The 24794-nt window shown below is 44.6% G+C and overlaps 1 protein-coding gene across 3 annotated transcripts in view; it reads right to left on the bottom strand.

Annotated features, from left to right (window-relative positions):
• The window catches only part of POU6F1 (POU class 6 homeobox 1), a 54088-nt gene extending 52151 nt beyond the window's left edge, over positions 1 to 1937 (bottom strand). For all 3 annotated transcript variants that reach the window (XM_075199315.1, XM_075199314.1, XM_075199318.1), the window contains exon 1: positions 1569 to 1937. The gene's annotated coding sequence lies outside the window, so the exon portion shown is untranslated. The remainder of the gene's footprint in view (positions 1 to 1568) is intronic.
• Between the last annotated feature and the right edge of the window lie 22857 nt (positions 1938 to 24794).

Raw genomic sequence — 24794 nt, 5'->3', positions numbered from 1 at the left:
AATGTCAACAGGTGTAATTGGTTACTACTGCACACATAGGGGGCAATTTAATTCCCCCCGGAAAGTAGCGCAGCGGTAAACTTATTTCCGTTATTACATTAAATTTAAACCGGATATTTGTGCCCAACATTGAATCTTCCATAATAATGGTATTTAAGCGCACTATTACCATAATAATGGTAATAGTGCGCAGGCCGCATTATTTTTTACAGTAACATGGCCAATTGAATCCACCCCCTTATGGGCCAATTCGATTCGGCCACGTTATTCTAGGAATAACATGTCCTGCGCCTTATTACTGTTAATATGGTAAAAATGCACAGAATTACCATTAGTACGGTAATTTTAACACTGAATTTTGCTCACACCTCTTGGGGCCGCGACTAAAAATCCAGGGTAAAATTACCGGTGATACTGCTAACGCCTTGTTAATCCTAAAGTGGTCAAAATGAATCTGCCCCTTACAGCAACACCAGCAATTCTGAAATAACAATTTTGAAATGGTCAGATACATATACAAATGTGTAATTTAAGAAGTCACAAAGCAGTTTATATAGAGTTAAGTGGAACCCAGAATAATCCTCCCAAATCTTGTAGACATAGTAATGACGTGTTTGTTTTTGCACTTGTCTTGACAATTGTAAAGAAAACAAAAGCCTAAAGTACTTTATTGCACCCTAAAGAAACGTAATCCAAAAGGATATACACAACTTCTAGTATACAGGAGATCTGAACTTTAATTGAAACTGGACTAGAAGACAATCTCCTGAACCGCGCAGACAGGAGCATGAAGTGGACTTGTTTTGCGATTTTGGGAAACACAAATCCATCATAATTACAGCAACTCAAGACCATTATATTGTGGACATCGCGCACATCAACATTTTATCCATCAGACTCCAGGATGTCTGTCAAGCGCGGCTACAATGTAAGCAGCATGCTAATGATAGCTCAGCCCTTCAGGAATACATAATCAGACCTCTAGCAGCCGGTCTGCTCTCACCCTCCCGCCCAGGAGCACATAATTTATAGCACACATTGCAGACCTCTCCCCACTCCCTCCACCACTCCTCCTCCTCAGCCCTAACCCCTGTTCTCCAGCACTACGTTCCTCACGCATCACGGTGACGGGGAGAGCTGACCCCTCCGCCTGAGCCGGCGCTACACGGACACCTCACAGACACCGGCCGGGAGAGAGAACAGAGCAGGCGGCAAATCCCCCATTTCAGAATCCCTCCGCATAGCAGCTGCCGGGCGTTATTTTATCCCCCCCCCCTCCCTTCTCATCCTCTACATAAATCCGCCCCTTTGCCTCATCACACATCCCCCGTGTCCTGCGGCTGTAGTCATAACACAACACATGCAGAACGGCGGCCTGCGCTGGCGGCCTGCGCTGGCTGCCCGCCCTCCTGGCTTTATCATAAATATATAAATTATGCTAATTATGGACATTGCATATTAACAAAACAAGACACAAAAAAACCAATCTCCTTTATTCTCCCATGCAGAGCTTTCATTTTATTTCCACCCACATACACCCGCCGTAGCTCAGTATAACTGTTACTCACCGGTAACCAGGCTACGGCCGCCCGTCTTTGTGGTGGTGTCACAGCTCCGGTGCCGGTGACCCGGGGCGGCTCATTATAAATTCACCTCACAGCTGACTTGTAGCCGGGGCTCCGCACAAAGGGGGCATTTGCATGAATAAAGAGGGTTCCTGGTAAAGCAGGGACACCTCTTATTAATATTTAATCATCTCCCTCTTCTGCGGGCACAGGGTTGGCGTCTGTTGGAGGCTCATGGAGTGCAATGTTAGCAAAAGGAAATACACAAATCCGCCGTCTCCGCTTATAAAGTTGAATGCAGTTTTTACATGAACATTTTTTTGCAGCTGCGTCATGAACATAATATATGCAGGACGAGCGCTGCATACTGAGGCTGAATATGGAGTGAGGGAGCTAGAGGGAGTGCTTGCTCTCTTAAAGAGCCATAACACTCTTTTTAAATGTTGGAACTAGTGGGGAGCACAATTTAAGAGTAATAAATGAAATGCAATAAGTATATGATTTAAATGTGGAATAATGTATGTGTCTTATTTATTATGTGTCAACATCTACCTCTGTACTGTACAATTGCTTTATGGCAACTATGTAATGTTATTGTCATTTATGCAAATACAATTAGAACCCTGCAGAACACATGGCTTCTGACAAAGTGGAACCTAGTCTGTGTGAGTGGTATGGGAACTTAGATTGTTAGTTCCAATGGGGCAGTGACTGATGTGAATGATTATATATTCTCTGTACAGTGCTGCGGAATATGATTGGCGCTATATAAATAAACTAATTACACAGATTTACATAAGAAAGGCACACAATTATCCTACAACCTCTTATTTAGGTGATAACGTATCTCACATAGCAAATAATTACACATAAGATATTTTTTTATAACCGTGTCTTTTCTTACAAGCCAAATGTTTATTTTTTTTTACAATGTGGTTACATGTATAAAACTAACCTGTACACACTACCGATATTACAGCAGTGTATACTCTGCAATGATGAATAATCATCATTCCAAAGCCCATTGTATCATTGACGAGATTTTTAAACTGAAGTAAAAATCTTGCTCAACTATGAAATAATGTCATTCCAATTCTGCAGTGTTTATAGACTCTTAGTTATAAGTAGGAAGCAGCATTGGACTTGGGCTCATATTTGACACCTACTGTGTATACTGTACAACGTTTAACAGCACCCTTTCACCAAACAGAATACATTAGGATGTTTGACATCCATAGCCATCCTCCAGTGCTACCGTTTAGGGGCGATAGTGGGGGGATAGTGCGTGTGTTCCTGGGATATTATCATACTTGCCAACTTTTCCTCATTGGCTTCAGGGAGATCCTGGGGGAGGTGGGCGTGCGGGTGGGACAATTTTGACCAATTACAGCAGGGGGCTGTAATTGGGGGTTAAGATGATGTGATATTTGCGTCATTAAGCCCTCACCACCACTTATCTAATGCGGGGGCAAGAACCGGGAGGTTGCCCTGCTCTCCTGGGAGATCTAGAAATGCGGAAGTCACCAATAGGCAAATATGCGTTAAAGAAAAGCAGCTAATGATCTCTAGAGACTGAAGTGTCTTTTACATTTCTGTCTCCATTATTGAAGTAATGTTGTCTTACCTGTCAGTCTTTGATTAAATCTTTGTCTCCATGAAAATGGCCACCTCCATGGGCATCAATACATGGACATAGGACACAATTTCTGAACTGTGTCATCATGCCACAGATGGCGAAGCAAACCACGTCTTGTACTGGCTCAGCATTAAGAAGAATGCCAGACTCTTCAGGGAGTGAGGGAGATCACCTCTATTTCAGGGAGTCTCCCTGACATTCAGGGAGAGTTGGCAAGTATGGATATTGGTTGTGGTGTGCTTATTCGGCCAATCGGCTGTCGCCTGGGCTTGTTTGGATTTAAATGTCTTATTATACCACTTTCATACTGCCGCCCCTGCAACATCCCAGGTTTTTGAAGCCGGGTTTTTGCAGGGGCTCGGAGCGTCCCAGCTCAGAAACACCATTCATACTGCACCTTGGACCCGGGAATTTCCTGGGTTGACCCCATTCATACTGCACAAGTCTGTGCCCTGGCAATTTGTGGGAGTCATCACCAGAGCACTTTTCATTGGCTGAAAGCTGGAATATGGAAGAAAAAAAAAAAAAATCTCAATCTCTCTCTCTGTTTCTGTGTCAGAGCCGTAACGAGGGTGGTGCAGCCGGTGCGACCGCCCAGGGCGCAAAGCCAAGGGGGCACCACGGCCGCCCACAACTTGTACTGTGCAGCTAGCTAGGTTTCCCTCTCCAAATCGCCCCCCTCTCCTCCGTTTTTTTCTATACAATTGGCCGCATGCTGCCTGTTCCTGCATAGAGGCAGCATGCGACCACTCTGATTATACAGGGGGCGTGGCCTCTTCATGTGCTCACTGCACAGGCTTGACCCCTGACCTCTCTGCTCCTGGTCACATGATGCAGGTACCTGCAAAGATTCCCCTGCTGTCTGCTAGCTTCCCCCCTCCCCCCTCACTTATCACTGTTTCTGTCTGCCTGTCTCTTCTCCCCTCTTGTGTTTTCCTGCTATTTTGTATGTGGGACTCTGCTTCCCCCCTCTTTCTGTGTCTGTGTATCTTTGTGTCTGTCTCTTTGTTACCCCACTTTGTGACTCTCTTTAATTTTGTTGAACTCTGTGTGTCCCCTGTTGTGTTTTCCTCTCTCTCTGCAGTTTTGCATCTCTGTCTTATCTGTCTGTGCCTGTGCATATCTTACCCCCACTTTGTGTATGTCTTTTAATTTTATGCAACTCTGTCTCCCCCTGTGTTTCTTTGCCCACCCTTTGTTTTATCTATCTCCCCACCTTCTACCATTTGCCCCAACACCCACTTTTCCCCTGTGCCCCTTACAGCTACCCCTTCTTCTCCTCTCTTACCTTCTTCCTCCTCTTCTGCTGATGTCGATGGACTTCTGGTGGCTGCCGATTGGAAGAGCTGCGGACAAACTTGAGTATGGCAGGTAAGCACAATCTTCTTATTTTAATAATTTTTTCATACATTATGGGGCTAGATTGAATTACACGCGATGTTCTGAGGAACATCACAGCTCTGCATTTTTATCGTTACTATGGTAAATTATCCGCTGACTTTTCCTTACACCTCAATGGGGTGCGAGGAAAAATCAGTGGAGATTTCTTGTAAAAATTCTGCAGCCGCGATGTTCTGAACAACATGGCAGCTAAATGAATCTGCCGATAGGGTTCTATTCATTAAGATCTTAACCCCATTAGCACATGCACTTTTAAGACAGGGATTCCTTATTGAAGTTGCATGTACTAAATGGCAGATTTATTAAAGGATGAAAAACTCTATTACCAGCGAAAATGGGAATTTTCGCCAGTGATAGTTTTTTTCCGTTTCACACTATACATCTAAGGTTTATTGCCAGAGATAAACCTGACGGTGATAAGTTGCGCCAAATTTTAACATAATTTTTTAGATTAGCAGACTAGCTGCTGTATTGATACATTTTATCTGATTTAAAAACACAAATAATCAATAAACATTGTTTTAAGTGTTGTTTTTGTAACATGGGTATTTTTTAATATAGTGAGAGACCTTAAAACATCAGTTTTGTGATTACATAGCATATTTACTTTGTATAACGATACAAGCTTCCCACATGAATGGACTACACTCCCCTGCACTGCTCCGGAGCAGCTACAGAGGAGAAGCGGACAGGCCAGAATACCAGCTGCAAGGTAAGTGGGCCTTCAGTCAATTATTTTAATAGGTGCCTCTGGCTCTTCAGTGTTGTGGAACTACAAAGCTCAGCATGCCCTACCAGAGGACAAGCTGGAACTTGTTGTTCGACAAACACTGGAGAACCATAGTTTATACTGTATCCAGCCAGCCACATAATACACTTGTGAAACTGTCATCACAGAGATGAGATGCTGGTTGTACAGGGTTGTTTTGTGATTGCTAACATTATTATTTATTAGAACGTTTTTTGTTTTATTCTGGTTTTGTTTTTATTTATTATACAAATTGGGTTTATAACTAGGGCAGCGTGACCTCCCGGGGCGCAATGCCGAGCTTTCGTTATGGCTGGAAGAGACCACCTACACCTACCAAGGTAAGTGGGGGGGGGGGGGGGGGCGCCAGTGCTCTTTCTCGCCCAGGGCACTAGATTTTCTAGTTACGGCACTGCTCTGTGTGTCTCTCTCTGTGCTCTCTCTGTGTGTCTCTCTCTGTGTGTCTCTCTCTGTGTGTCTCTCTCTGTGTGTCTCTCTCTGTGTGTCTCTCTCTGTGTGTCTCTCTCTGTGTGTCTCTCTCTGTGTGTCTCTCTCTGTGTGTCTCTCTCTGTGTGTCTCTCACTCTGTGTCTCTCTCTCTGTGTCTCTCTCTGTGTCTCTCTCTCTGTGTCTCTCTCTCTGTGTTTCTCTCTCTGTGTCTCTCACTGTCTCTCTCACTGTCTCTCTCTCTGTCTCTCTTCCCCCCCTATGCAAAAACCCTCTCTCCCCTATGCAACTATGCAAAAACCCGGGTTTTTCCATTCATAGTGCAGGCAACCCGGGTCCGACCCGGGAATTACCCCTCAATAAATCCCGGGTTGAAGACCAGGGTTTTTAGACCCGGGATTTTTCACTTGTACCATTCATACTGCACCAAGACCCGGGTCGTTTGAGCTTGACCCAGGAAAAACCCGGGATTTTGGTGCAGTATGAATGGGGTATAAGTAGTGCTGGGGACTGACATAGGGCAGCCTACAGTAGCTGAGACACGAGGACTCTGTGAGCCATGGTGAATATGTCCCAGTGTCTGGATGACTTGTCCCAGTGTCTGGATGACTTGTCCCTGAGCACCCACTGGCTCGCAGCTCCCCCAAACCTGTACAGCGAGGTCCAGTGCCTGGTGCCTGGCACTGGAGAAGCTGGTGTCTGGGGGTCCGGAGGCACTTTGAGGGTTCCTGCGGGAAGAGTGGGTTCCAGGGTTTCTGTCTGATCTGGAAAAAAAATAATTATAACCAAATTTGCAAAACCAATCCAGCAGTATAAGTCCATTGGTACTGCAATATTACCAAGTTCACACATTCTGCAGTATCTTGTGCTACATTTAATGGAGACCAAAAATTTGGAGGATAAAGTAGGGAAAGATCAAGACCCACTTCCTCCTAATGCTGAAGCTGCAGCCACTAGTCATGACATAGACGATGAAATGCCATCAACGTCGTCTTCCAAGCCCGATGCCCAATCTCGTAGTACCGGGCATGTAAAATCCAAAAAGCCCAAGTTAAGAAAAAGTAGCAAAAAGAGAAACTTAAAATCATCTGAGGAGAAATGTAAAGTTGCCAATATGCCATTTACGACACGGAGTGGCAAGGAACGGCTTAGGCCCTGGCCCGTGTTCATGACTAGTGGTTCAGCTTCACCCACGGATCTTAGCCCTCCTCCTCCTCCCCCCCCCTACAAAAAATTGAAGAGAGTTATGCTGTCAGCAACAAAACAGCAAACAACTCTGCCTTCTAAAGAGAAATTATCACAAATCCCCAAGGCGAGTCCAAGGGTGTTGGTGGTTGTCAAGCCTGACCTTCCCATCACTGTACGGGAAGAGGTGGCTCGGGAGGAGCCTATTGATGATGTAGCTGGCGCTGTGGAGGAACTTGATGATGAGGATGGTGATGTGGTTATTGTAAATGAGGCACCAGGGGGGGAAACAGCTGATGTCCATGGGATGAAAAAGCCCATCGTCATGCCTGGTCAGAAGACCAAAAAATGCACCTCTTCGGTCTGGAGTTATTTTTATCCAAATCCAGACAACCAATGTATGGCCATATGTAGCTTATGTAAAGCTCAAATAAGCAGGGGTAAGGATCTTGCCCACCTAGGAACATCCTCCCTTATACGTCACCTGAATAACCTTCATAGTTCAGTGGTTAGTTCAGGAACTGGGGCTAGGACCCTCATCGGTACAGACACACCTAAATCCCGTGGTCCAGTTGGATACACACCAGCAACACCCTCCTCGTCAACTTCCTCCACAATCTCCATCAGATTCAGTCCTGCAGCCCAAGTCAGCAGCCAGACTGAGTCCTCCTCAATACGGGATTCATCCAAGGAATCCTGCAGCGGTACGCCTACTACTGCCACTGCTGCTGTTAGTCGGTCATCTTCCCAGAGGGGAAGTCGTAAGACCGCTAAGTCTTTCACAAAACAATTGACCGTCCAACAGTCGTTTGCCATGACCACAAAATACGATAGTAGTCACCCTATTGCAAAGCGTATAACTGCGGCTGTAACTGCAATGTTGGTGTTAGACGTGCGCCCGGTGTCCGCCATCAGTGGAGTGGGATTTAGAGGGTTGATGGAGGTATTGTGTCCCTGGTACCAAATCCCGTCGAGATTCCACTTCACTAGGCAGGCGATACCAAAAATGTACAGAGAAGTACAATCAAGTGTCCTCAGTGCTCTAAAAAATGCGGTTGTACCCACTGTCCACTTAACCATGGACATGTGGACAAGTGGTTCTGGGCAAACGAAGGACTATATGACTGTGACAGCCCACTGGGTAGATGCATCCCCTTCCGCAGCAACAGCTGCATCAGTAGCAGCATCTACAAAATGGCTGCTCGTGCAAAGGCAGGCAACATTGTGTATTACAGGCTTTAATAAGAGGCACAACGCTGACAACATATTAGAGAACATGAGGGAAATTATCTCCCAGTGGCTTACCCCACTTAGACTCTCATGGGGATTTGTGGTGTCAGACAATGCCAGTAACATTGTGCGGGCATTAAATATGGGCAATTTCCATCACGTCCCATGTTTTGCCCACACCATTAATTTGGTGGTGCAGCATTACCTCAAGAGTGACAGGGGTGTGCAGGAGATGCTTGCGGTGGCGCGCAAAATTTATGGACACTATCGGCATTCAGCCAGTGCCTACCGCAGACTAGAGGCACATCAAAAAAGCATGAACCTGCCCTGCCATCACCTCAAACAAGAGGTTGTGATGCGCTGGAACTCCACCCTCTATATGCTGCAGAGGATGGAGGAGCAGCAAAAGGCCATTTGGGCCTACACAGCCACCTACGACATAGGCAAAGGAGTGGGGATGCGCCTCAGTCAAGCGCAGTGGAGACTGATTTCCGTGTTGTGCAAGGTTCTGCAGCCATTTGAACTTGCCACACGAGAAGTCAGTTCCGACACTGCCAGCTTGAGTCAGGTCATTCCCCTGATCAGGCTGTTGCAGAAGCAGCTGGAGAAAGTGAGGGAGGAGCTGGTAAGCCATTGCGATTACACAAAGCATGTAGCTCTTGTGGATGAAGCCCTTCGTACGCTTTGCCAGGATCTGAGGGTGGTCACTCTTTTAAAGTCAGAGGAATACATTCTGGCCACCGTGCTCGATCCTCGGTTTAAAGCGTATGTTGTGTCTCTGTTTCCGGCGGACACAAGTCTACAGCGGTGCAAAGACCTGCTGGTCAGGAGATTGTCCTCTGAAGAGGACGGTGACATGCCAACAGCTTCACCCTCATTTTCTTCCACATCTATGGCTGCGAGGAAAAAGCTCAGTTTTCCTAAAAGAGGCGCTGGCGGGGATGCTGAGAACATCTGGTCCGGACTGTATGACCTGCCAACCATTGCAGACATGTCTACTGTCGCTGCATTGGATGCTGTCACAATAGAAAAAATTGTGGATGATTACTTTGCTGACACCATCCAAGTAGACATGTCAGACAGTCCATATTGTTACTGGCAGGAAAAAAAGGCAGTTTGGAAGCCCCTGTACAAACTGGCTCTATTTTACCTGAGTTGTCCCCCCTCCAGTGTGTACTCGGAAAGAGTTTTTAGTGCAGCGGGGAACCTGGTCAGTGAGCGGCGAAGGAGGTTGCTTCCTCATAACGTTGAAAAAATGATGTTTATGAAAATGAATAATCAATTCCTCAATGAAGTACAGCACTGCCCTCCAGACAGTACAGAGGGACTGTGGTTGTGGAGTCCAGCGGGGACGAATTGATAATGTGTGATGAGGAGGAAGTACACACTGTAGGGGGAGAGGAATCAGAGGTTGAGGATGAGGACGACATCTTGCCTCAGTAGAGCCTGTTTAGTCTGTACAGGGAGAGATGAATAGCTTTTTTGGTGTGGGGGCCCAAACAAACCAATCATTTCAGCCAAAGTTGTTTGGTAGGCCCTGTCGCTGAAATGATTGGTTTGGTAAAGTGTGCATGTCCTATTTCAACAACATAAGGGTGGGTGTGAGGGCCCAAGGACAATTCCATCTTGGAACTTTTTTTTTTGCATTATATGACCAATCAACAGTCGTTTGCCATGTTCAAAAAGTAAAACCAAATTTAAACAAATTCAAGAAATTAAACCAAAAGTAAAATGCCCTGTCATAATTTAAAACAAGAGGTATTGACGTGCTCTAAAACTACTGTATTGTTGTTTATATTTTATAAACACTACACTTGAAAGCTTGAGTCTTTCAATGAAAAAGTAACTGTCCATTGCACGAATATTTGCAACAGGGACAATTTTAGGGTTAAGAAAGTCAACAAATAACACTTCAACGCTGTCTGTCTTTATAAACACTACACTTGGAAGTTGGAGGAGGTATTGTGGCCCCGGCACCAAATTTACTACCGGGGCCACTCCACTGTGCAGTCCATATTTAGGTGTATCAGATATTAAACAACGGTGACAGTTGATGCCCAATTTTTTAATTATATTGTTGGCGCTGTAAAAAATTGTGTTCCGGGCACACCACACTACGCAGTCTATACCCTTTTTTGGTGGAATTCTGACCCGTGGAGGGTTTTTTAATTATATTGTGGCCTCGGTACCAAATTGTGTACCGGGGCCACCACACTACGCAGTCAAGAAAGATAGATGCGTATCATAGATAAAGTACATTCAGTGTTGTGGGGCAAATTGAAAAATATTCAAAATGCACTAACATTATCAAAAACAAGAGGTTTTCACACGCTGAAACTCCAACATGTATATGATGGAGAGGATGGAGGAGCAGCCGTATGTGCAGTGTAATGCAGACCTGTTGAAGGTTTTTTTATATATTTTATTGTGGTGCCCAGTGCCCACTACTCTACGCAGTCCAGATACTACTTTTGGGTGTAATTCAGACTTGTTGAAGGTTTTCTATATATTTTTTATAGTGGTGCCCAGTGCCCACTACTCTACGCAGTCCAGATATTATTTTTTGGGTGTAATTCTGACCTGTTGAAGGTTTTCTATATATTATATTGTGGTGGCCAGTGGCCAGTCCTCTACGCAGTCCAGATACTATTTTTGGGTGTAATGCAGACCTGTTGAAGGTTTTCTATATATTATATTGTGGTGGCCAGTGGCCAGTCCTCTACGCAGTCCAGATACTATTTTTGGGTGTAATTCAGACCTGTTGAAGGTTTTCTATATATTTTTTATTGTGCTGCCCAGTGCCCACTACTCTACGCAGTCCAGTTACTATTTTTGGGTGTAATTCAGACCTGTTGAAGGTTTTCTATATATTTTTTATTGTGGTGCCCAGTGCCCACTACTCTACGCAGTCCAGATACTATTTTTGGGTGTAATTCAGACCTGTTGAAGGTTTTCTATATATTATATTGTGGTGGCCAGTGGCCAGTCCTCTACGCAGTCCAGATACTATTTTTGGGTGTAATTCAGACCAGTTAATGGGTTTTTAATTATATTGTGGGGAACACTCCTCTACACAGTCCAGAAAGATACCTTGTTGCAACGTTTTGTACTAAAAAAAATAAATTATTGTGAGGTGTTAGGTGTTCAGAATAGCCTTTAAATTAGTGGAAATTATTGTTATTGAATGTTATTGAGGTTAATAATAGCGTAGGAGTGAAAATAAGCCCAAAAACTTGATTTTTACACTCTTTAGTTTTTTTTCAAAAAAAATCCGAATCCAAAACCTTAAATCCGAACCAAAACCTTTCGGCAGGTGTTTTGCGAAACAAATCCGAACCCAAAACATCGAGAAAATCCGGATCCAAAACACGAGACCTCAAAAGTCGCCGGTGCACATCCCTAGCATGTACCCAGCCTTACTGAGCAGAAGCACTTGAATTTTGTACCAGTCCTGATCTTGGTGAGATTAGGCCTTGTTTTTTAATGAATTGCATTTTGCCGAACGAAAGCATTGTGTAAAATTTTAATTGGGACAAAACCCGACTCTACTAACATTGCTTTGCATAGTACATCAGACTAATAACTAGTACATTCTGTGCATACTGTGTAGTCTTGTACCCAGCATGTCATCATCATCATCATCAGCAGGGAGCTTGTGATTTCCTATTGATCCATGTGATCACACACCCCTAAGCTGTGCCCACATCACTGGGTTTTGCAGAGGGGACAAGAAGTTGCTGCATCAGTATCAGAACACCCTCACAGAGTATGTGCATACTAATCTTATTTTTCCCTTTTAAATATTCTTTCTCCAAAGGGAATAATTGGAAATGTATTAATAAAAAAAAAATCTAGTGTCTATGACTGTGTTACTAAGACTTTTTCTGGAAGGTCTCCTTTCAGTATTATTCTGTGATAATCCCATACAACTGTCCTAGTAACAGGAGTGGATCTGATTTAAGTGGAGGTGAGGTATAAGATAATTTGCATGGAGGTACGGTCTGCCCATCAAATTTTTCAGACAGTAAGAGACCCAAGATGTACCTTTATGCGTTGCAACGTCAACTAATGAGTGGGGAAGAACTGATAATATGCAACTGCAGGAGGTGGAGAAAGAAGAGGAGTGGTGGCAGCAGCAGGATGAAGGTTGGTGGGGGAGCAGTGTATATTGGAAACAGCATGGAGAAGTAAGATGAAAAATAGAGGAGAAGGAACAGAGCATGTTGAGAACAGGGTAGTGAGACAAAGTAGCGATGCATGTTGGAAGCAGCATATATAGAGGCAGATAAGTAGTGGGATGGTGGGAACAGTATGTGGAACCACTTACAACCAGCATCTATGTTTATCTTTTGCCAAAATGATCCAATTCCCTGCTATTCTAATTATGTTATCTTTCATCTTATATTGTACCTACTACAGCACTTATTTTACTATCTATGACAGTTAATCCACTCAATTTAGCTTCAGTATAGTTTGCTCATATTTGCAGCCCCATCATGGATGATCCAGTCCTTCATTACAGTAGGACGGCATTTTTCCATCCTACCACGATTAACAGCTGATTTGTTTTTGGTGCATCTCATACACAGGCATATGCGGTGGTTTGCGGAAGTATATTATGTTCAGTATTGTATGCTAAAATATTACTAGGCAATGTTTAGATACTGTATACCGCTTTCATATTGCCGCCCCGGCAATATCCCGGGTTTTTCAAGCCGGGTTTTTGCAGGGGCTCGGAGCGTCCCAGCTCAGAAACACCATTCATACTGCACCTCGGACCCGGGAATTTCCCGGGTTGACCCCATTCATACTGCACAAGTCTGTGCCCTGGCAATTTGTGGGAGTCATCACCAGAGCAGTTTTCATTGGCTGAAAAATGGTGATGTCATTGAGAGCAGCTCACGCACCTCTTCCTCCATCCAGTGTGTCATAATTGCTGTTAATACACACTTTTTCAGTGAAATAAAAGCAATTTTCTCCAACAAACTCAGATTCTGCTTCAGCTTGATCTGCACTCCACCATCCACCATTTCTCCTAAACTCCTTCTCGAATCTTCCACGGGCTCCCACCGATGACATCATCCTCCAGAGACAGGCAGACAGCCAATCAGCTTGTTTTCTGTGCAAACCGGGTTCAAAAACCCGGGTTGCACCATTCATAGTGCAGGCAACCTGGGTTCGACCCGGGAATTACCCCTTGATAAATCCCGGGTTGAAGACTTGTACCATTCATACTGCACCAAGACCCGGGTCGTTTGAGCTCGCCCCGGCAAAAACCCGGGATTTTGGTGCCGTATGAATGGGGTATAAGGATATTGCTGGTTTTGTTGCCTTCCTGTGATGCCCTCTATCCATTTTATACTATACGTGCTGGGAGATGTCAGTGCTTTTATGCAATGTGAGAAATGGTTGTTTAAATTTTGGAGAAGATATCAGTAAAAATGTGAAGATGATATGTCATTCAGTTGTCAGCACAGTGGTTAGGATTTATGGCTCACAGTGCTGGGATCATCGTACAATTCCAAGCAGGGTCCTATCTGTGTATGTTCCTTCTGTGTTTCCGTGGGTTTCCAATGGGACAGGGGATAAAGACGGGTGTCTTAGAGAGAACCGTGTAGGGGTGGTGAATTGTTTTTTGGAGATAACCAGGAGGAGGGAGCAGGGGTAATGCTAGAGGCTTGGAGAGCAATTTGGATTGAGAGAACTCTCAGACAATCAATAGTAAGAACATATATTTGATAACAATTAAATTAACATTAAAACATTTCTACAGTATAAATTATTCTCATACATTGATGCTAGTTACAATGTAGCTACAGCAAACTGTTATAACAGGGCAGTGAGTCTTCTTTCCTTCCACCCCTTCCAATGGATGGTCATATCCCCTCTTGCAACTGACCACACCCCCACCTGCAGCTGGCTACACTTCTTCAACAGTGCATCTACACTTTGCAGTGGTGCACACCTTATAACATGGGCCCCTACCATTGCATTCTCCTGGTGGGCCGTTCATGCCCCAGTCCAACACTGAATGTAAATGTAAAAAGCAATGCTCATGTGAACGAGCCCTTTGAAGCATGGTATTCCAAGTGTTTCTAATGAATACTGAAGTGATTTCAGTTTATTCTTAAAATATCCTTATAATCTGCAGTATTAGATTATTTAAAAAAAAATTATGAAATGTAACAGTTTTTTTGCACCAAACACTGAATTAGTGACCACACAACCCATTAATTTTAAGTATGAAATCACCACTCTGGTTGAACAACATCATTTATGCTAATTAACACAATGCTTCAATTTTTTTATGTACTACACATGAATGAGAAATACAATCATCATCAATATCATCATTTATTTATAAAGCACAACAAAAAACTTTGCACCTTTTGAATAATCGATACAACAAATCATACATAGAAACAGAACAAGGATATACGATTTTTGACAGTTCCAGATTTTTTCTGTGTAGATGTTTGCACCTAAAGATGTCCTTTATTTTAAATATTGACCAATAGCCCATTGCTACTTGTACAAGTTGCTGGATGCACCTTACAGCATCTATTTTATTATATTATTTTATCATATAAGTTATAAGGAAAGTAATTAAATATATCATAAAATATAATCAAATGAGCCATATATCCTTGTCAGCTCACTCTAAGGCAGTGTTGGCTAACCTGTGACATCATTATCATCATCACCATTTATTTATATACCGCCACTTATTCCGCAGCGCTGTACAGAGAACTCACTCACGTCAGTCCCTGCCCCATTGGAGCTTACAGTCTAAATTCCCTAACGCACACACACAGATACAGACAGACAGACAGACACAGACTAGGGTCAATTTTGTTAGCAACCAATTAACCTACCAGTATGTTTTTTGAGTGTGGGAAACCAGAGCACCCGGAGGAAACCCACGCAAACACGGGGAGAACATACAAACTCCTCACAGATAAGGCCATGGTTGGGAATTGAACTCATGACCCCAGTACTGTAAGGTAGAAGTGCTAACCACTATGCCACATGTTGTAAAACTACAAGTCCCAGCATGCTTTGCCAATATAAAGCAGCTTATTGCTGCTTTATATTGCCTTGCCCACCTTCGTTCTATACTTAATGCGGCTGCGAGGCTTATCTTCCTTTCTCGCCGCTCCTCTTCTGCATCCCCTCTCTGCCTTGCCCTACACTGGCCCCCCTTCCCTTACAGAATCCTCTTCAAACTTCTTACCCTCACCTACAAGGCTCTCTCCCATTCCACTGCCCCTTATATCTCCAATCTCCTCTCCATCCACACTCCCGCCCGGTCCCTGCGATCGGCCAATGACCGTCGCCTCTCCTCCTCTCTGATCACCTCATCCCATTCCAGAATTCAAGACTTCTCCCGAGCTGCCCCCCTGCACTGAAATGACCTCCCACGCTCCGTCCGTTTGTCCCCTAACCTGTGCTCTTTCAAACGGGCACTCAAAACTCATCTCTTCCTCAAAGCTTACCAGCTTTCCACCTAACCCTCTCTCCACCCTCACTCTCTTCACTTCGCTCCTCCTCAGTAGTGGGGAGCACTTGCTCCCCTCCTCCGACTCCCTTTGTGCCTGCCGTCTGTCTACCCTCCCTATAGGATGTAAGCTCGTATGAGCAGGGCCCTCCTCCCTCCTGTCTCGCTACCTTATCTTCTGCTCCACTTCAATATATTTGCCTTGCCTGGAGCCTCTGAAGTCTTGGTACTACTCGTTTATTGTTTTGTACTGTTATTCCCTGTACGGTCCATTGTTTGTACTGTGTACGGGGCTACGGAAACCTTGTGGCGCCTTATAAATAAACGATAATAATAATAATTGCTGGAAAGGTATGCTGACACTTGTAGTTTCACAACACCTGGAGTGTCACAGGTTAGCTAACACTGCTCTAAGGTGTGTGGCAGCTCAAGCACTCCTTGATTTTAGAAACTCAGCATACTAGAAAGATCCTTCCATGCAGTCTGTCATTTGGTATTACAGTATCTGCACATGCAGAGGCTTTTGCTATCAGCTTGAAAATTTGCAACACACCCATGCAGAAAGATTCAGCCTCTGATATGTGCTAAAGATATGACTTGCTGGGTACGGTCAGCTATTTATTTGCTGTGTGTAATAAAACTGGTCATTTGCTGGATCTGTGAATGCTGTTCATTTGCTGCTCGTTTGCGAATTATCCACTTACGCTGATTGGTAATTTCTTTGTCATATGGGCAAATATTGTGCTTTCCTGTGCATGTTTAACTAGAAAATGTTTATTTTTTTTCCCTAAAATGATAGGCGGAGTTGTATCTGCTGTATTAGAGATGTTTTAGCAGTTTTATTGATGCTTAATCATGAATACATTTGTTGCAAATAAAATAAATGGATAAAAACCATGGGTGTAAGTGAGACATAAGTGTACTTGACAGATGGATGGCGTAAATTGGGGGCACATGCTATTGTTGTTAACTGCCACCTACTTTATGATAGTTGCCACTTTGCATATGGTTGCAATTGCAGCTTTTTTAAATCGTGCCTGAGATTTGGGGTGCAAATGCGATCAACTCTGCATCATGTCCAATGTGTCTATTTATTTTTTGCGCATTCTTTATTTGTGAGTTGCATAATAATTAACAGTAGTCAACAATAACAGTTCCAGAGAACCAGCAAAGCAATTCAGAAACAATTTTATTTTTTTTCATGTACAAAAGAAACATATACCGACACTGGGAGGGGGGGAGGGGTGACGGACAGACAAGGGGTCTATGTGTCTACCATTTAACTTGTTTTCTGGAGGAGGCCGAAGGCACTGGCACAGGGGGTAGTAAGTACAGTGATGAGAAAGGAATATCGAATCGCAAGAGCATGCGGATAAAACGGCAGCAGTATATGCAGGAAGCAGCAAACCAACACACATTCTTTCCAACATTGATCTGACGTATTTGGATAGAGGCTATGCCAGTGTTGGCTAACCTGTGACACTCCAGGTGTTTGTGAAACTACAAGTCCCAGAATGCTTTGCCAATATATAGCAGCTTATTGCTGAAGGGTATGCTGGTACTTGTAGTTTCACAACACCTGGAGTGTCACAGGTTAGCCAACACAGGGCTATGCAATCTGGTGGGAACATTATACCACCTATAAAGGAGTATGCGTTCTCTTTTATTTTGATGCAAATCAAGCTGCTGGAAATGTTTTTAATCTCAGCCATGTCTTCTTGGCCTAATATCTACCCCATATCTGCCTCCTATTTCAGTCCCTGGGGCTCCTTTTAAGCCATTCCCAGCACAGTGAGTTCTACAAATAGAGTTGAGGTTAGGCCTTTTGAGGAAGCATGTCAAAGGCAAAGGGACTAATATATGTAACCTCCCACTTTGAGAGTCTTCACAGTGGTAGTTACCAATCAGCGCTTGCTATGATTATAAGTCAGAATAATATGCCACAAGTACGTCACAATGGAGGTCTTTTATGAATGGTAAATTGGCTGCACTGCTGTACAAAAGCAGCTTGGGACCCATAACCTGCCTTCATTTGTGCAAATGCGTTTAGGTCTATGGAGCAAGCCGGATGCATTAAATAGGTGCCTCTGACATGGAGCTTTAAAATTAGCATTTCTAAGAGGGTTTTTTGTTAACTTTACTTCCAGTTCAACACATTTTAATGATAAAACAGCACCACTATCTACTCTCTGTGTAAATGATGGAAAAATTGTACATATATTTTTGTTGACTCATAGTATCTGGGAGACAGAGTGAATGTACAGAGAATAAGTGTGGGGAACAAATAAAGGCAGATGAGAAATGGAAAGCTGACATGAATGTGTTATATAGGAAACATGTATGATAAAGCACCCAGTCTGTCACCTATTATCCTGGTTTAAATGTTCATCAATGTCAGTGTATTTAACAAATACAGTGAAGGGCAAGTCAATTATATTTAGAATGCAAACATTTTCTGCAGCAATATGGTAGAAGAAGAGTAAACAGTAAAACATTTAAGGGAGAAAGACAGAAAGGTATAGAAGACTCTGATATCTACTGTGTGTGGAACAGAGTAGGCATGTTAACAACTAAAACTGAATAAGTTAATGCATTATTATTATTATCTTTTAATTTACAAAGGGTCCGCAGCACCGTACATGACATATACAGAAAACAGTGACCCATGACACAGCATGATACATAAAGAACAATATATGAAGAACAAAAATATATAAATACACAAACACACACACACGTAACATGATAATGCAAATTAAATTATTTCTGGGACAATAAGTGAAACTGATAGTAGAAATCAGCGAGAAGTAGGCCGAAGCTTAAGAAAACAGGGCTAGGGAAGCAGGCCAAGAGGTACAGAAGGTGATGGAATAGTAGAAGGAGCACACAAGGAAAGAGGGCCCTGCTCCTGTGAGCTTACACCTTAAAGGGAAAGGGGAGACACAAATAGGGTGGTACTAACTGGTGGGGAGAGATGGGACAAGGGAGATAGGAGGAGGACTGATAGACTTGAATAAAAAAATGAGTCTTAAGGGCACGCTTGAAGCCTTTGAGAGTAGATGCTAACCTGATGGACTGTGGAAGATCGTTCCACGGCTGGGGAGCAGTCCGGTCTATAATCTCACTTTAGATTTAGATGTAAATTCTTAAGTATCGGAAAATATGAATTCAACTTTAAAACTTTAAATGCCCCCCTCTATCACACGGTCCCCCTCATCATATTGTTCTATTCTACTTCCTATGCTCTCCTTTTCTTCTGTCTTTTTCTTTTTCCCGTTAAACTGCTCCTCTCAGTGCAGCTCCTCACTTACAGCACCGGAACGTGATGATGGCATCCCGCCCAACAGTCAGTGAGGGCGCAGGGTGCGGTTACCCCCTCCCCTGGATCCGCCCCTGAACTAATCTGACCACCACCTTTAAAATTTTGCAGCACATCACCTCTCAATTTATATAGTAAAAGAATCTCCCTAGCATCAGATTAGAAACTTCCTCATCTTAATCCAAGGGCATCATTTACTCCCTTTTACCCCCTTTGAAGCTCAGGATTCCACTGAGCTTCAACGGGAAGTAGATTTTGGAGAGTCTTTGACAGTGTTGGAGTGGGAGGCTACTAAAGCTAATTAGCGCTAATCTGACCAAATCTTCAATTTGTGTCAGAACAAAAGCAAATTTTGACCTCTTTGGTACCACTGCACCATTCCTTTCCCTGGCTCCCTATTCCCTTCCAGAATTAAATTCAAGTTCCTCACCCTCACTCATGCACCCTAATGTACATTGCTGATATTGTGACAAGATAAACCGCACCTCAATCTCTCTGTCCCTCCTCTGACCTACGTCTCTCCTCCCCTCTAATCATCACTTCTCACTGCTGCCTATAAAACTTTTCAGGAATGCTCCCCACCTATGGAGCTCCCTGTCTCACACTACCATACTTTCCCCCAATCCCCAATCTTTCAAGCATTCTCTCAAAACCCACCTCTTCTCCTGGATCACTCTGCTGCATTTGACACTGTTGACCACTCTCTCCTCATACAAACGCTACAATCCCTAGGTCTTGAAGGCACTGTCCTATCCTGGTTCTCATCCTACCTATCTAATCACTCTTTCAGTGTTAATTTCTCTAGATCCATCTTTGCTCCACTTCCTTTATCAGTTGGAGTACCACAAGGCTCAGTGCTAAGTCCTCTGCTATTCTCTATCTACACCACTTCTCTTGGAAAACTAATACGCTCAGTGGCGCACGCAGGGGGGGTTTCTGAGTCTCCAGAAACCCCCCCCCCCGCGCTAACTAAGTGGCCGCTATAGCTGCACTGTCCTATACAGCAGCCGCGGCGCTGTCAAAGAAGCGTCCGCGGCGGTGCTGTAGTGTATACAGCACCGCCGCGGACGCTTCTTAGACAGCGCCGCGGCTGCTGTATAGGACAGCGCTGAAGAAACGGAGCTGCTGCGCATGCGCAGCAGCTCTCGCGGGGGGTGTTCGCCCCTGACGCTCCTTTCAATATCATCTCTATACAGATGATACACAAATCTATCTATCCTCTCCTGATCTCTTACCTTCTGTGTTGTCTTGCATTACTGACTGTCTGTCACGGTCGTCTGAATTTCTTGATCCGATTCGGGACCCTTGGGACTAGCTGGAGCAGGAGTGAAACAGAACGTAGCAGCCTGGATGATCTTCTTGCTCATGTTCTTACTGATTGTAGAATATAGCAGGGGAATGAGCAGTCTGGAAATGTAGACAGGAGCACTGCACTTGTAATGCAGTCATGAACACTGCACTTGTAATGCAGTCATGAACACTGCACTTGTAATGCAGTCAGCAACACTGCACTTGTAATGCAGTCAGGAACACTGGAGCCAAGAACTATCCTCTGGAGAGAAGTGTGTTGTTCTGGCAATGAACAGATCACAGCAGCAGGTTTAAATAGGGTGTTCCAAACAACTATTGGCTGATCAGTTCATGTGATCACAGCTGCAGAATCTGGTTGGTCTGGAATGATCACCTGACTGCATCCAAGATGGCCACGCCCATGCAGCAGAACAAACAGTATGTGTTTGTTTACAAACGGAGGTGTGGAGGATGGGAATGCTGCAGACGACCAGAAGGGACCCAGGTAGCCGTGATATGACAGCGGCGGATGTGGTAAGTGCGGCTAAGATCCCGATTTGTGACAGTACCCCCTCCCTTACGAGTGGCCACTGGACACTTAGATTGGGGTTTAGTTGGAAACTTGCGGTGAAATTTTTTGATGAGAGATGAAGCATGGACATCAGAAGCTTTGATCCAGGCCCTCTCTTCTGGACCATAGCCCTTCCAGTCGACTAGATATTGTAATGTCTTCTGTCGAAACCGAGAGTCCAAGACCTCTTTAATTTCATATTCATCACTATGTTCAGTCTGCACTTCAGGAGAAACCAGTTTGGGTGTATAAAACCGATTTAGCACCAGTGGTTTTAAGAGAGAAATATGGAAGGAGTTGGGTACCTTGAGGTAAGATGGTAAATGTAATTTGTAGGACACTGGATTGATGACCCGGGAGATGTTAAACGGTCCAATACAGCGGGGAGAGAATTTCATAGATGGAACTCTGAGGCGTAGATTGCGAGTAGACAGCCATACTCTGTCTCCCGGTTTCAAGCTTGGAATGGCTCGTCGCTTTTTGTCGGCCTGAATTTTGTAGCGTTGGGACGCTTTAAGTAGAGATTCCCGTACCTGGCACCAGTGGCCTGCAAAATTCTTTAGGAAAACTTCAGAGGCAGGTACTGAGGCTTTAGGAAGTGGAGTAAACAAGGGTACCCTGGGGTGTAGGCCATAGACCGTATGAAATGGAGTGGAAGCAGAAGATTCATGATAATGATTATTATGAGCAAATTCTACCCAAGGAAGCAGATCTACCCAGTCGTCTTGAGAAGAAGATATGTACAAACGGAGAAATGTTTCTAGGTCCTGATTGACTCTTTCCGTTTGCCCGTTGGTTTGTGGATGATAGGCCGAAGAGAAGTTTAGTTTGATCTGTAGTGCTTGGCATAAGGATCTCCAGAATTTCGCCACAAACTGAACTCCTCTATCTGAGACGATTTCTTCAGGACACCCATGCAAACGGAAGATCTCCTTTATAAATTGCTGAGCCAGTATAGGTGCTGATGGGAGGCCACGGAGAGGAACAAAATGCGCCATTTTAGAGAATCGGTCAACGATGACCCAGATGGTATTGAAATTATTAGAATTTGGCAAATCAGAAACAAAGTCCATAGAAATATGGGTCCAGGGTTTGGTGGGAATAGGCAGAGGCAAATGTTCACCAGCTGAAGATTGTCTTGAACTTTTATGTTGGGCAAAGCTGCCACATGCGGAAACAAATTGCTGAACATCCTGATGAAGAGTAGGCCACCAGTAGCTTCTCGATATGAAAGATTGAGTTTTGCGGATGCCCGCATGACCGGCAAATCTGGAACAATGTGCCCATTGGAGCAATTTTTTACGCAGATTCTCAGGAACAAAAGTTTTTCCCTGGGGAAGTGTATTGTCGGGTCTACTGACTGCGATGCTGAGTGGGCTGATAATAGGCCGTGGATCCACAGTGATGGAATCTTCCTCTTTCACCATAGAACGTGACAGAGCATCGGCCTTGCGATTTTTGGAACCGGGACGGAAGGTGACATGGATATCAAATCGAGAAAAGAATAGTGCCCATCGGGCCTGTCGTGGATTCATGCACTGTGCAGTTTTAAGGTAGAGCAGATTCTTGTGATCCGTGTATATTGTGACAGGATAATGAGCTCCCTCAAGTAAATGCCTCCACTCTTCAAGCGCCAATTTGATGGCAAGCAGTTCTTTGTCCCCTATGGCATAATTTCGTTCAGCTGGTAAAAGTTTCCTGGAGAAGAACCCGCAGGGATGCCATTGCTCATCAGCTGGTTTTTGGGAAAGAACTGCCCCTACTCCGACAGATGAGGCATCAACTTCCAAGTAGAATGGACAGGTTAAATCTGGTTGTCTGAGTATGGGAGCAGAAATAAATGCTTGTTTCAGAAGTTGAAAAGCTGTTTGGGCTTCTTCAGACCACTTGGCAGGATTAGCTCCTTTTCTGGTGAGGGCGGTGAGTGGTGCTACCACAGTAGAGTAGCCACGAATAAATTTTCGATAATAGTTTGCGAATCCCAGAAATCGCTGTACTGCCTTTAGTGTAGATGGTTGAGGCCAGTTAAGAATAGCTTGCACCTTCTCTGGGTCCATATGGAGACCAGTACCTGAGATGATATACCCCAAGAATGGAATGGATTCAACTTCGAAGGTGCATTTTTCAAGCTTGCAATACAGTTTATTCCTTCTGAGACGGCTGAGGACCTCTTTAACATGTCTGCTATGGAACTGGATATCAGAGGAGAAAACGAGGATATCATCCAAATATACCACAATAGTATGGTACAGTAAGTCCCGAAAGATTTCATTTATGAAATTCTGAAAAACTGCTGGGGCATTGCTCAGACCGAATGGCATGACTAGATATTCGTAGTGCCCATCCCTGGTGTTAAAGGCGGTTTTCCATTCGTCGCCACGCCTAATGCGAATCAAATTGTAGGCCCCACGGAGATCCAACTTTGTGAATATTTGGGCACCTTTGACTCTGTCAAATAACTCTGTGATTAGGGGCAGAGGATACCGGTTCTTGATGGTAATGTCATTGAGATCTCGGTAATCGATGCAGGGACGTAATCCACCATCCTTTTGCTTTACAAAAAAGAACCCGGCTCCTGCTGGTGAAGAGGATGGACGAATGAAGCCCCTTTCCAAGTTCTGTTTTATATATTCAGACATAGAGTTTGTCTCAGGGATAGAAAGAGGGTAGTCTCTGTCACGTGGTGGGGTTTTACCTGGAACAAGATCAATGGGACAGTCCCAATCCCGATGAGGTGGTAGAGTTTCAGCAGCCTGCTTACTGAAAACGTCTGTGAACTCTTGGTAGGCAGAAGGAACTGTCAAAACTTCTTTATCAGAGGTGGAGCAATGTGGAAGAACACGTTGTAAACAGGACCCGAAACAAGTTGGAGCCCACGCTAAGATTTGTGGAGTCGACCAGTCGATATGGGGGTTATGCAATTGAAGCCATGGAAACCCGAGAACCACAGGACTAGTGGCTTCTGGGATGACCAAAAAGGTAAGCGATTCAGAATGCAGAACTCCTATTTGGAGCGTCACTGGAGAAGTCTGATGCGTAATGGTACCCCCTGGAATACGGCTACCATCAACCGCAGAGAGAAAGATGGTCACTGGAATTTTCACTAGTGGAATGGCTAGTTCAGCAGCTAATTTGGCAGACATGAAATTCCCAGCTGCTCCTGAATCCAGCAGGGCTGAAATGTATTGGGAGCCTTGAGCGTGTTTCAGGGTGACTGGGATAATACAGTCCTTGCCTTGTGGGCAGAGCCGGATTTACACCTCATGGGGCCCTAGGCAAGATATCGGTTTGGGCCCCCCCCCTTCACACACACAGTGGCCCTTCACACACACACAGTGGCCCCTCACATACACACACAGTGGCCCTTCACACACACAATACACGCACGCAGTGGCCCCTCACACACGCATAATACACGCACGCAGTGGGGACACACACACACATAATACACGGACGCAGTGGGGACACACACACAAATAATACACGGACGCAGTGGGGACACACACACATAATACACGGACGCAGTGGGGACACACACACACACAATACCAGGACGCAGTGGGGACACACACGCACAATACCAGGACGCAGTGGGGACACACACGCACAATACCAGGACGCAGTGGGGACACACACGCACAATACCAGGACGCAGTGGGGACACACACGCACAATACCAGGACGCAGTGGGGACACACACACACTTAATATACTGCCCCACCCCTCCCCCAACTTACCTTTTCCTTGTAGCAGCTGTGGAGTATTCATCCCCTTCACACATGGGACGGCACTTGTGATGTAGTGCATGTCCCATGTGACACACAGAGGAGGGAGGAGACCAGCCACCACACTAGCCCCATGTGGCCCCTCCCCCGACTCGCGGCACACGACCCCCCCCCTCCCCC

This window comes from Mixophyes fleayi, chromosome 2 (assembly GCF_038048845.1).
Source record: "Mixophyes fleayi isolate aMixFle1 chromosome 2, aMixFle1.hap1, whole genome shotgun sequence".
NCBI lineage: Eukaryota > Metazoa > Chordata > Amphibia > Anura > Limnodynastidae > Mixophyes > Mixophyes fleayi.
This window is presented reverse-complemented; position numbering and strand designations above follow the sequence as displayed.